The following is a 12467-nucleotide window of genomic DNA, read 5'->3' as shown; positions in this document are numbered from 1 at the left end:
GCTTCCTCAGACATTCTTGTCAATGCTGGAAATGGCCCACCTTGATTATCACTACAAAAGGTTCCCCCCCAACCCCCCGCTCTCCTGCTGGTAATAGCTCACCTTAAGTGATCACTCTTGTTACAGTGTGTATGGTAACACCCATTGTTTCATGTTCTCTATGTATATAAATCTCCCCACTGTATTTTCCACTGAATGTATCCAATGAAGTGAGCTGTAGCTCACGAAAGCTTATGCTTAAATAAATTGGTTAGTCTCTAAGGTGCCACAAGTACTCCTTTTCTTTTTGCGAATACAGACTAACACGGCTGCTACTCTGAAGCAATCTTAGTTCTGGCATTTCTTGACTTTGACTTGCTTTACTTTGCAACTCTAACATTCTTTTAATGTAGCTTTTGTGTGTAATTGATTGTATAGCAAAGTGTTCGACTTATGCAATTTGGAGTGTGAGGTAAGAGGGAGGTGAAGACTCTGTACTAAGTCTCGGGTGAAGTCCTATCCTAGAAAACACTTGAGATAATCTGGTCCATTCCAGAAAAAATATGTTGCTTGGCAGAAATATTTTTGATGCCTCAGACCTCTTTGGCAAGAAATATTTAGCAATATACAGAGAGGGTCTGACTGCATCAGTGGCAGGGAAATTTCCCCACCCACCCTTTAGTTTGGTGGTAGAATTTTAACAAGGAGCTTCTGGGATCCCTCTCTTCCCAGCATCTCCCTTGAAACAATTGTTTTTTACATTAGCATCTAGGACTCAGTTTTATTTAAAAAAATAGGCTCCTGGTGTGCAAATAATGGAATTGTGATGTAGTGCCAATATTTTAGGATGGGCTCCCACAAATATTCTTCTGCCCTCCCCCAGCTTGTGATAAATTCTGAGTACGACGGATCCATTTCCATAGAGTAGAAAAGGGAAGGGACCAGTGAGTGTATTAATTTGTTCTCATTTAAAACAAATGTTCTCATAAACATAACCAAGAAGGGAGGTAACACCACTTGGCAAACAAATGCATACTAAGATGCACTTGCTGGAAGTGTTTAGCCTTTGTTTCTGAAACTTAGGCTGAGTATATTGAGAACTTAGCACAAGTGTTCAACTTGAAAATAGGGTAACGGGAATGATTCATAACAGGGGAGCAGGAGTTGCCTCCCACAAGAGAATTTTTTGAAAATACCTGATATTTTGGCACAATCTTGCAAGAAGCAAAGCCTTGTTCCTCAGAAGTATTTTTATAAGTGCCAGGGATAAGTCTTCTCATAATGTTAGCTATATATAGTGTGTTGTTTCAAGTCAAATTACAGAGCCCTGACGGGGTCACTTATTGTTTGCCTGGTGGAACAGCCTCTGGCATGGGCCATAGGGCTAGCCTGCCCTAACCAGGCCTGCAACAATAGCCACTAGAACCTGTGCTGAGCAGGAGAATTGATCTGGGCTTTGCTCCTTGCCTACTGTAGTATCCGAGCAAGTAAAGAAAAGATCAGCGCCTCCAACTGAGTCTGCCATATGCCACTGGGATGAATCTCCCCCACCCTTCATCCTCAACAGGAAGGAGAGAAGGAAGGCCCTCACCTAGACTGTAGGTGTGGAGGAAAAGAATGCCAGGCATCAGTTAGCCTGTGCACAGGTCTGGGATAGGGAAAACAACAGTGGTGCAAATAGTCTCTGGCATGGGGGACATGACTTCATGGTTTCAAAGGCCCCTGTGTCTTTTGGATTGGGAATGCCCGGCCTCTCTGAGGACAGGGGAGGAAAAAGTGGCTGGCTTATCCCACAGTCCAAGTGCCATTAACCATCTCTATTATAATCTACAAGATTCCAGGCTTCTAATTAGAGCATTTTCCTACTAAATAGACTTGGCCAGAGGGTAGGACTCCCTCTCAGTTTCTCTTTTGATCTTTTATTAATGAGCTACAGTCAGGTAATTTTGCTGAAGCTTTATAATGTTTATAAGTCTTCAGACTGAGATGGTACTCTTTTAAAACATTCAAATCTGGGTCTTAAGTATGGGCTCGTTCCTTTCACCAACTTTATCCCTCAATAGGCCTAAAAGGTGTGGGGGTTTTTTATGAGAGTGGTACTGAAAACTCTGACTTTTTTCTTATGGTGCTGTCTAAATACACAATTTTAACTTAATGTTGCATTGCCACATAATAAAAAATGTGTCTGAAAATCTAGGTTGTCCCAGGATCCCTAGCTATTTATGGGGGAAAGGAGATCTGTTGTGAGGAAAAATTTCCACCCCCTGCTCCACCTTCCCAAAAGATTCTCTCTTGCTCAGTCTCTTTCTCTCCAGTTTTGAAAAACACCCTCAGGGCATCCTTTTTATTTGAATTGATTTTCTAGTTGTTTATCTTTTTCAATCTGGTCATGAAAGGCACATCTGGTTCCTATTTTAATCAGTAATCCTGTGGGAGCAACATCATATTATAGAGAGCTAACAATGCTAAAATAATAATCCATAATGATGCAACTTCTGGTAATATAAAACTGTTTTATCCTCTGTCTGTATAAGTGTGTTAATGATGTAGGCCAACTGATTTCTTTATAGATAAAACTCACTAAGGATCTTAATAGTAGAGATACTTGGGTATTAGCTGATGTCCGTATAAGTGAACTCTTCAGACAGTCAGAAATTCCTGCATTTTTATAGTGTGTGTGAGCATTTTAGTTCTTATGGAAAGTGCCAGTCTGATAGTCCTGGAGAATGAAGACCTCTGTTTACAGGCAGAACAGGTACAGCAAGCCACCACCAGTGCAAACTTCCCAGTCATAATGCCTTATTCTTTACCTAGTGGGTCCCACGTCTAGAGGTGAGATGGTAATTCAGTCCGCAAATGGATTCAATGTTGGGCATATTTAGGGAGACTGCCCAAAAGGATGCCAATTAGTGATGATTTTGTTATGAGGCTACCTGTTCTGAGCTGCTAGAATGAAACCAGCTGATTTCACATTGGCTGCCAAACAACCATCAGGTGGGTACTGCTCATTTGCTACCAATGCAGGCCGTCTTTGAACCAGTAACATTAGAAAGATGCTTTATATCCCATTATCAATCCCCTGAATAATACAGAAATATCTGCTTTTAGAAATTAAGTAACAACCAAGTATGCGCTGATATTTTCACATAATATGAGGAAGCTACAGCATCTGTTCAGCAGAAAAGCAGATGCTGGATAAATTTATATCTTTAGGTTCAATTGCAAGTGTGGACCTACATGTAAATTATGCTCATACCTGCCTCATTGTGCATTGCTACTACCTTAAAATATACCGACTTCCAGGCTCTCTCCACCCTAGGATCCCCTAATATTCCAATGCTGTCTGAAGAAGCTCCTTCTATTCCTAGGAACTTTGAGAGTTGGGAAGAATTTAATTGAAGAGTTTATATAGAAGGATTGCATCACAGAGTACTGGTCTAAACCTCTAGTTCAGCCTTCAAAATATTTTAGTGCTGACACTTTAAAATATGCCTGCTTCTGCTTTGACTAGTTCAGCAAAGCCTGTCACCGAAGCATCATGTGCATATATTAAATGACATGTCAAATACTATAACTATACTACAGAATCAGGAAAGATTTTATTGATAGTCTTAATGTTATAAATTAAACAATTATTCTGAAGACTAAACTTGAGAAATTCCAGGTCCACAGCATCCATTTTCTCAATACTTTCTCCTCAAACCCATTTTCAGGAAAAGCAAGTGCCTACATAGCATCAGATGGGAAGCTTTTTTTCAAATTCCATATTAAAGCAGGAATGGTTTACTTTAGAGCACTCTAAGTACAAGTAACTTTAATGGAGGTCTCCTTAGGTTTGCATGCTTAGTAGGGAGGTTGTGGGGAAGAACAGAGAGAGGCTGCTCAATAGGTGAGTGCTATAATTTTTGAAGTTGTATACTTAATTCATATTATCAGTGGAAAACCAATGTGATTGGAGATATGAAAATAAGGAACAAATGCATAATGTCTATTTAGTATTTACACACTATCCTAATTTTATTTTGGGGAGGCAAAAGAGGGCATTCTGAACCTCTCTCTTTAATGCCTACAGTCATAAAAAGAATGCATGAAATATAATAAGGTCCAACAAATCTCCTAATAAAATGATGCAAATTAGAGAGGAGCCAAACATTTGAAAATGCTTTATCCAAACTTATGCTGTAACTCCAGTCCTCAAAGGCAGATTTTCCCAGCTATATGTCAGAGAAATACAGTGGCAGTTGATATTAAATCTAAAATACTGTATTCCTTACTGCTTGAGGTATTTTTAAACAGGAGTGAAATCTAAAGTTCCACTTTAGATATATTTTTATGAGTCAAAAATATTTTGGCATGTACTGGGGGGAAAAAAGGTGGGGAAACTCCTCCGCTGCCCCCCGTCTCTGGCATCTTTAGATTTCCCTTCTAGCCAATTCAAAGCTGCTGGTCCTGGGACAGGAGTCCGACCTGGGATCCGCAAAAAGAAAAGGAGTACTTGTGGCACCTTAGAGACTAACCAATTTATCTGAGCATAAGCTTTCGTGAGCTACAGCTCACTTCATGCGACCTGGGATGTTTTTCCTATCATAGGTGGTATGTGGTGGTTAACTTTTCAGCTGCTATAATTATACCCAGAATACAAACCTAATTGCCTTTGATGTTTAGTTTATCATTCTATCCTTGTGGCCTATTTTTAAGCATTCTTCTGGCACTTTCATAGTATGTTACATTTTTACTTCCACAGTAGCTGTGGTAGATCGTGATCATTGTTTTCAAGATACTTAGTCAATGAGTAATAAAAGAAACTGAATAGCATGAAAATCTGTGTATTCAAGATCTTTGCTATATTCTCAACAAAAAAAAAGTTTCTATGATCTACTGGTTGAAAAATATCGTTAATATTTCCCTGAAGATTTTATAGCCCTAGTCCAGTCTTATCAAGAGCAGAAGTTATTTTGAAGAAATAGTAATATTTTACTGTCTTAATCAATTTATATGCAATAGGACCTTTCATCTTATGATCACAAAGGGGAAATCGAGCCACTGAATTTAAGTGATTTGTCCAGTGTGTCACTGTGAGACAATAGCAGATTTGGGCATAGAACTAGAACAAATTTCCTCACAGATCACATATTTTAATAAACCTTAAATTTATGTGGATTATACATCGAGCTTTATGATAAAGACTTGTATTGCGGTATGTTTCTCCCTTGTCCCTGCTCTTTATCCAAGGATTTATTACACACTTATGCTATTGTGATATATTTATGGTGTTAAATATTTATTGCATATAAATTGATTAAGATAGTGCTATATTATTCCCTAATGTGGAATGAAGACTCAATAATTGACTAGAAATAACACAGCTTTTCTGGCATTTGACAGATATTTTTCAATGGCCAAATCCATTGCTCAGCTAGCTGGAACTCAAGCACATACCTTCTCTAAACACTACTGCTTGGATTCCGGCACCAGAACAGATGTTCTCTGGCCAGGCCTTGTTACAAAACGCCTTTATCTAACCGAGATCATTAGCTTCATCATTCTATTTGAAATATAACTGTGCTCTAGACTTCCAATGTGTGTGGAAGGTGGTTCAATTTCAGCTTTGCTGGAGAAACTGTTGGCTCCCAAAAATGGTTTTTGTGAGTGTGGAGAGGCAATTTGGAGCTTTTATTGAATAACAGAGTAAATAAGATCCATGGTGGATGGAAGAGATCTTTGGCATGAGTTTACCATCTCCAAGCACCTTGTCATGGGAAGCACTTGCGGAGCCAGACTAATATGGTCTGGCTAAGTGTTTCTGAATATATCAAAAGGATACAATTGCTGTAGATCGCTTCTGCTAAATAGTCTAGTATATTCAGAATATACCACTTCATGCTGAAGAAACATACTTATACATAAATTCTTTTTTACAGTAATGCTTCCTTTTAAAATAGTTAAAATTAGGTCCCAGGACAAGAGTAAATTAGTTAAAGAATTTTGCAAAAATAAAAGTAGGAATTTGTTGCTGTTATCTTCACACTGTAAAGGGAAAAATTAAGAAATTTTATTAAACTCTTGACAAAAGTGAAATGTGAATGTTGCCATCCTTTATAAAGTATGATTCCCCATTCATTTACAAATTAATGGCACAATACGGCTATTAGTATTTTGTTTGACATAAGTGAAATAAAATCTGATATTCAACTCATTATCACAATTAAGGTGATATTAGCTCATATTGTACCATCAGTTTTTAAGCAGAAGTCTCAACCTACTACTTCTGTTAAAAATCCAGTGATGCTATATGACCCTATATGATGCTATATGTATTATACACTGCTATAAAATAAGAATAGTAAGAACAGCTCTTGATGCACAAAATGAAAACAGCTAAATTAACTGCTTTATCAAAGCTGTACACTCTGTATAATCAGATGCCCTTTCCAAATCAATAGGGAATTTATAGATCTGAACTTCTCATACAGTAAGATGCTATCAGCAATCAATCCTTTTAATTTACTATGGTTGTAGGTCGGACAAATTTTTGAATTAGGAAATGATTGCAGAGTGCATTTTTGAAATCATGAAGTATGCTTATTTTCATAGTCATGCTATCCACTGTCATCCAAGTAAACATGAGGCTACTTTGACTTTAAATATTTATAAAAATTATTCTAAAATATATTGCAGAATATTAGACAACTTTTAGCAAGAATATTATTTTTGCTGAAGGTCACACACTAATGAAAATGTAAAGGCATTTGTTTCATTCCCATATTATACCCTGTTGTTTTTATCAACAGGTTAAACAATAGAATTGGTGCAAGTTCAGTCAGATTCCTTGACAGGATAAAATATTCAGAACCTTCCTTTGGAGATGTCATTGTCACCTGCAGTGGAAGGAACACTGATGCACACGTTCGCATTTTTATTTATAAACAAAAATAAAATTTTAAATTAAAAACTTGGGGTTATTTTCAAATTGCATGAAAATATCTAATATGCACACAAATCTGGTAGCCCTTAAGTTTCCCACCACAACATTCGCTGCATAACTGCACTTGAAGAAACTTCTTGCTACTACTAAGGTATATTTGTGTGCACAGTAACTTGTCTATTTTATTAGGAGGGAGATTTCTACCTGCTTGGAGGACAGCAATAACTAGACTATTTGGTAGCATGGTGCTTTACTGGTAAAGAGCAGATTCTAGTAATGTTTTCTTGCTGCCATTATATGAATTTTCTATTAGATTGTTTTGTGAATTCAGGCTGTTGATCCTATGTTTTGATGACTCAGTGGACTAGTACTCTAGATTATGAGCAAACTTCAAAGGATTGAATTCTCACTTGAATCCTTCATTTTAGCCGTGAATTTTATATTTAGTAAGAGTAAGCTCTCCATACTTTTTAGGTAATTAAAAACAACACAATTTTGCAAATTTGGGCCTTACAACAAGTCATAAACAAGCTATATTCTACATCCTGATCTATGAGAAAGCAGAGGCAAGGTTTTATCCCCTTTAAATACTGAAATAAATGTTAAATGCAAATCTCTCTGAAACATGATTTAGAGCAGTGGTTCCCAAACTGCGGTTTGTGAACCCCTGGGGGTTCGTGAAATATTACAGGGGGTTCTCGGGGGGAAAAAATTCCCTAATGGTGGACAGAGCTGTCCCTAGGGATCCCAGGCAGCATGGGGCCAGCAGCCTGGAGCCTTGGGGACTTCCCAGAGGTAAGCAGATCAAAGCAAGCATATCTATCACACTGAGGAGATTTAAACTTCAAGACTCCTCATAAGAAATGGAAAGGGAGGTGGGTATTTTTTGCTGTTTTTAAAATTAACTAGCCAGCTAGTATTGGTTTTTAAAATTATTATGAAGAACAAGTTTAAGCTTTGTTGTAACATGCATTGTTTGCCTGGACTGCTCAAGACCTGAATGCTTGTGTAGGAGGAACTCTTTGAGTTGGCTTCTTAAATACTTTCATGCTATTTCACTTCTGATACTCCTTGATGAAACATAGGAGCCTTGTCTTATAACAGGTTTATTCAAAGTGATACAAGCTACGAAAGTGAAATCTTGGAAGAGTGTTGCCGTTTTCATAATGTAATAAAATACTGTAAGGATAAATATTAATAAATAGTGTGTAATAAGCATATCATAAAACAAATTTTATATTTCCAAGATCACTACTTTTATAATTTATACTCAGGTAAAGGAGAAAATCCCTGGAAATATACATTTTTAGGAGGGGGTTCGCGAGACTTGACATTTTAGTGAAAGGGATTCACAGGTTATTAAGTTTGGGAACCACTGACTTAGAGTATTACTGGTATTCCCTTTTCCATGGATGGCACTGGGTAAGGAGCTGATATTGCATATTTAGCTTCCGTTAATATTTTTTTCCCCTATGAAAGTACAATAAGTCCAAACAAAGATGAAATGATATGGGTGAGTCTCTCTGCATCTTCCAGTTACCATCTATCTTAGTATCCAAAAGCTAAAGGAGTTGCCTGAGAAGAGGCTATCTTTGTAGATAAGAAGAAACAAGCTCTCCCACGCACACAGTGGGACACTGAAATGGTAACAGTATTGTGATCCTCTGTTATTTTTGACAGGATTGCATGTCAGGTAGTGCAAGATCTGCAGACTTTTTGAAGGAGCAACTGAAAACAATGTAGTGGAGGGTAGGGGGAGGAATAGTTACATATTCCTGCAAAAGCTAGCAACATTTCCTGTCACTTTTCAAGTAGAGCTGAGCAAATTGGGGTGTGTGTGGCCAAGCAAATTTTTTCACTTTGCCTTGCCAAAATGAAAGCCAAAACAATTTCGTTTAGGTTGACTTGAAACAAAACAGTTGATTTTTAAATGAAATGTCAAAATGATTCATTTTTTACTTGACATTTTTTATGGTCACCCTAAAGAAATCCCTCCCTCCTTCACATACCACAAACTACAAGGCATTATTTAGCTTCCTCTAACAATAAGAAAAGTCTCTCTTGTAACCCATGGTCTGTTCTACAGAAATGGAGACACATGAGTTGGCGTCAGTAAAGAAAACTGCGCTAGATGTGCAGAAAAGAGACTGAGTCAGGAATTGCACGAAAAGTCTTATAACACAAGTACTGTACAGCTTTTTCTTGAAGGCAGTGAAGCAGAACCATTTCCTACAAGTATAGTCAATAAGTGTATTGTACCACTAAAACCCATTCCAAGCAGACTTTACACCCCCGGGGTGCTCTGCTCCCTGGGATACAACAGCAGGCATCAGCATATCTCAGGTCTGAATCAAGCCTAAGAACTAGAATGTTTATGGGATTTTTAATCTATGTGGAGCTGCTTACTCCGTGTCACCAGTTTAAGGTCAACCCAAGGCAGCAGTGATCAAAAGTAGTTACCGTGTGGTGGTTTTTTAATGGCTGTAATGAATTGCTGGCCTTAGTCCATTTTCTGGTAGATAGATGTCCTGGTTACAAAACTACAGTCACAGTTACCAGCCTCTTGGTGATCTTAGCAGAGAGGCCAAGAACTGAATGGGCACAAAGATTATACCACCTCCTCTCCTGTGGAGTTGCCACTGTCCCATGCCACCTCTTTGAATGAAGTACTTTAGTCAGTGACATTTTTCACAAGAAATAAATTAACTTTAAATTTTAAAAAGATTAACTTTTGAAAATCTATTAATATACCGGGTAAAATAACTTTATCATTTTATTAAGGTTTTCAGTCTCACATTTGGTGCTATGCATTTTCATTTATAAAATAAATTTTATAAAAAGTAAAGGATTGAATAAACTATTAAGAATAAAAATTTATTCTCTAAGAACATCCATCCAATATGAGAAGCTGTATGATATACTATAATTGCTTTCAGTCTTGGCTTTTCCACTGATAGCATTGTGTTGTTGAGAAGAACAATAAACTAAACATTTATGAGAAATCGAGGAGAGCAATTAATACTATATGCAATTAATTTCATGAGAAAAGCAGGGCGCCTCTTTTATAATACACTCACAAGGGGCCCATCAACATAAAAACTTAAAGGAACTTTATTCTTCTTTTTTAGTCCAAGTTCCTTTCTGCATACTGGTCCCATTGTGTTAAACATCTGGTAAAGGCATTTGCTAGTGCTAATATTTTATAATTTATAACATGGCCAGACTGGAGACTAGGAGGAAGAAATCCTCTTCTCTCTATGGTGGGCTATTCCTGCTGCTACAGAGCTAGTGAAGTTTTTATTCATCACAGCCATAGATAGATGATAAGCTGTATTGGATGTACTAGCATTTCCAAGATGGTAAGAGCTTTGTCAGTTAATTTCCTCACCTGGATTTTAAAATGACATGTTTTTATTCATGTTGGAAATGCACAAAAAATATGCTTTATTTAAAAAATAACTAACATAAGTTTCCAGCTTGGGGTCCGATCCTGCAAACACATCAGCATGTATATAACTTTACTCAGTCCTACTGACTTCAGTTGGAGTATTCACATGTAAATTTTACACATTGACTTAAAAATTTGAGGTCTGCACCATAAGAAAGTAATGAGGATGCTTGTAGTTTTCCATCTTAGCTTCGACTGTAAAGTCCACGTTTTTAACAAAATGCTCTATCGTTAGGAGAGAAGATGTTTCTTTATAAATATACTGTGTACTCAGATTGCGATACAGCATAATAAAAACAAACAAATTAAGATACAGTAATTATAAATATGAACATACAAGCAGATAAAAGCAAAGGTGTTCCAATAAAAGAATGGATGCAAGGGAAAGGTAATTCTTATAAACACCTTGAGAGGGGGATTTAGGTATTTACATGAGGAGAGAATCATAAAATGGATGTCAAAAAGAAGCAACTTCCACAGCTGTGCCCAACTGCCTGCTGATTTAAGACAATCCTGGTACCACTAAAAATGGATAGTGTGGTATGCCAAGTGTCATGAGTCTCAAGGTAATATAACCAGGTCTTCAAAACAGCAGCAAACTAGGGTGCTTGATCACACAAGGTTTTGAGCTCTCCTAAAAAGTGTGTAGTTTACTCATTTCCCACTAAAATCAATGGGAATTGAGGGTGCTCAGGAATTCCGAGGAGCACTTAGTGCCTTGTAGGTCCCTAGAAAAGGATGCAGAGCAAGATGTAGAGCATGTTTTATGTATTCTGCTTCATCCCACTCAGTCCTCACTGTATCATCTGCTCCTTAAAATTATGGTTTAATTCCTCTAAGCATCGGTTTTATTGTTTTGGAGAGTAGAAAAACTTGGCTGGAGTATAATATTTAGAGTCCATTTTTTTGCTTACTCTTTAGAAAACTTACAAGCACATGAGCAAAAAAAATGTATACAAGTTTCTTACCATTTCAACCATGAACTCCTCATTATCTGTTGGCTGTCCATTCAAAATTAACAGAAACCACAACCTTAGCTCCCTTCCCTTTCTAGAACCCCCACAAGCCTGGGAGAATAGATGTAGTGCCATGGAGACTTGGGTTTTGTTGAACTGAAATGGAAGCAAGTTAGATGTTTAAAGATCAATTTCTGCTCTTAAAAACAGCTATTTAAATCTAGAGTAGCTCTAGATTTAAATTACAGTAACCGCGAGCAGAATTTCCCTAACTAGTTATTTGCATGTGCATCTGAATGCACAAATTGTATACATGCGTTTTTCAACCCTCACCCATAAAAAACTGACCCACAGGATTTAAAAATGAGTCAGCTGTTTTCTACCAATACAGTTGCTATTGTCAGTTAAATACTGAATGACTACAAGACTCAAATTAAGCATTGGGGAAAAAGAGGGAATATCAGCTAACAGGTTTATTTAGGTTTCAGAATAGCAGCCGTGTTAGTCTGTATCCGCAAAAAGAACAGGAGTACTTGTGGCACCTTAAAGACTAACAAATTTATTCGAGCATAAGCTGTCGTGGGCTACAGCCCACTTCATCAGATACATAGAATTGAACATATATAGTAAGAAGATATATACATACAGAGAAGATGGAAGTTGCCATACAAACTGTAAGAGGCTAATTTAAAATCAAAATCAGCTAATAGACTAATTTAGGGCTTCTTATCACTAACAAATTTGTCTTGGGTTTGTTAAACTCTTTAGCCAGCCAACATAAAGAATATCAGTAATAGAATCATTACATTATAGATATAAGCTAGAATATTTGTAATTCCAATTTCTGATCTAGAGTTACTCCAGAACACATACTCTACTCTTCTTTATGTAACCATACCTATACCATGCAGAAGTTACCTTTCCATTCTTCTGCCTTTTTGTCACTGAAAAAGTTAGCAGACTTGATTAGCCGTTCAAAAGTTAGGCCTTTTCCATGAACTTTCTCCAAAATTTACTGCTGTAGATCTTCTAAATATTCTGATATTAACTTCCTAACTGAAGTCACAAAGCAGTATTGAATCTTCTGATATGTAAATCCTGTTCTATAGGCCTTTATAGGAAAGATATATAATCTTTTTGTCCATCCTCCATGTGATCT

The 12467-nt window shown here is 37.1% G+C and overlaps 2 protein-coding genes across 7 annotated transcripts in view; one reads left to right on the top strand and one right to left on the bottom strand.

The window, feature by feature from the left end:
• Positions 1–12467, top strand: part of FAM227B (family with sequence similarity 227 member B) — a 211676-nt gene that overhangs the window by 120704 nt on the left and 78505 nt on the right. The gene's annotated exons all lie outside the window — the stretch shown is intronic.
• The window catches only part of FGF7 (fibroblast growth factor 7), a 107410-nt gene that overhangs the window by 76529 nt on the left and 18414 nt on the right, over positions 1–12467 (bottom strand). For 2 of the 3 annotated variants that reach the window (XM_073303969.1, XM_073303968.1), the window contains exon 3: positions 11321–11464. The exons of the other annotated variant lie outside the window; for it this stretch is intronic. The gene's annotated coding sequence lies outside the window, so the exon portion shown is untranslated. The remainder of the gene's footprint in view (positions 1–11320; positions 11465–12467) is intronic. 3 annotated transcript variants of the gene reach the window in all.

The sequence above is a fragment of the Lepidochelys kempii genome, chromosome 10, assembly GCF_965140265.1.
Source record: "Lepidochelys kempii isolate rLepKem1 chromosome 10, rLepKem1.hap2, whole genome shotgun sequence".
Classification (NCBI taxonomy): domain Eukaryota; kingdom Metazoa; phylum Chordata; order Testudines; family Cheloniidae; genus Lepidochelys; species Lepidochelys kempii.
This window is presented reverse-complemented; position numbering and strand designations above follow the sequence as displayed.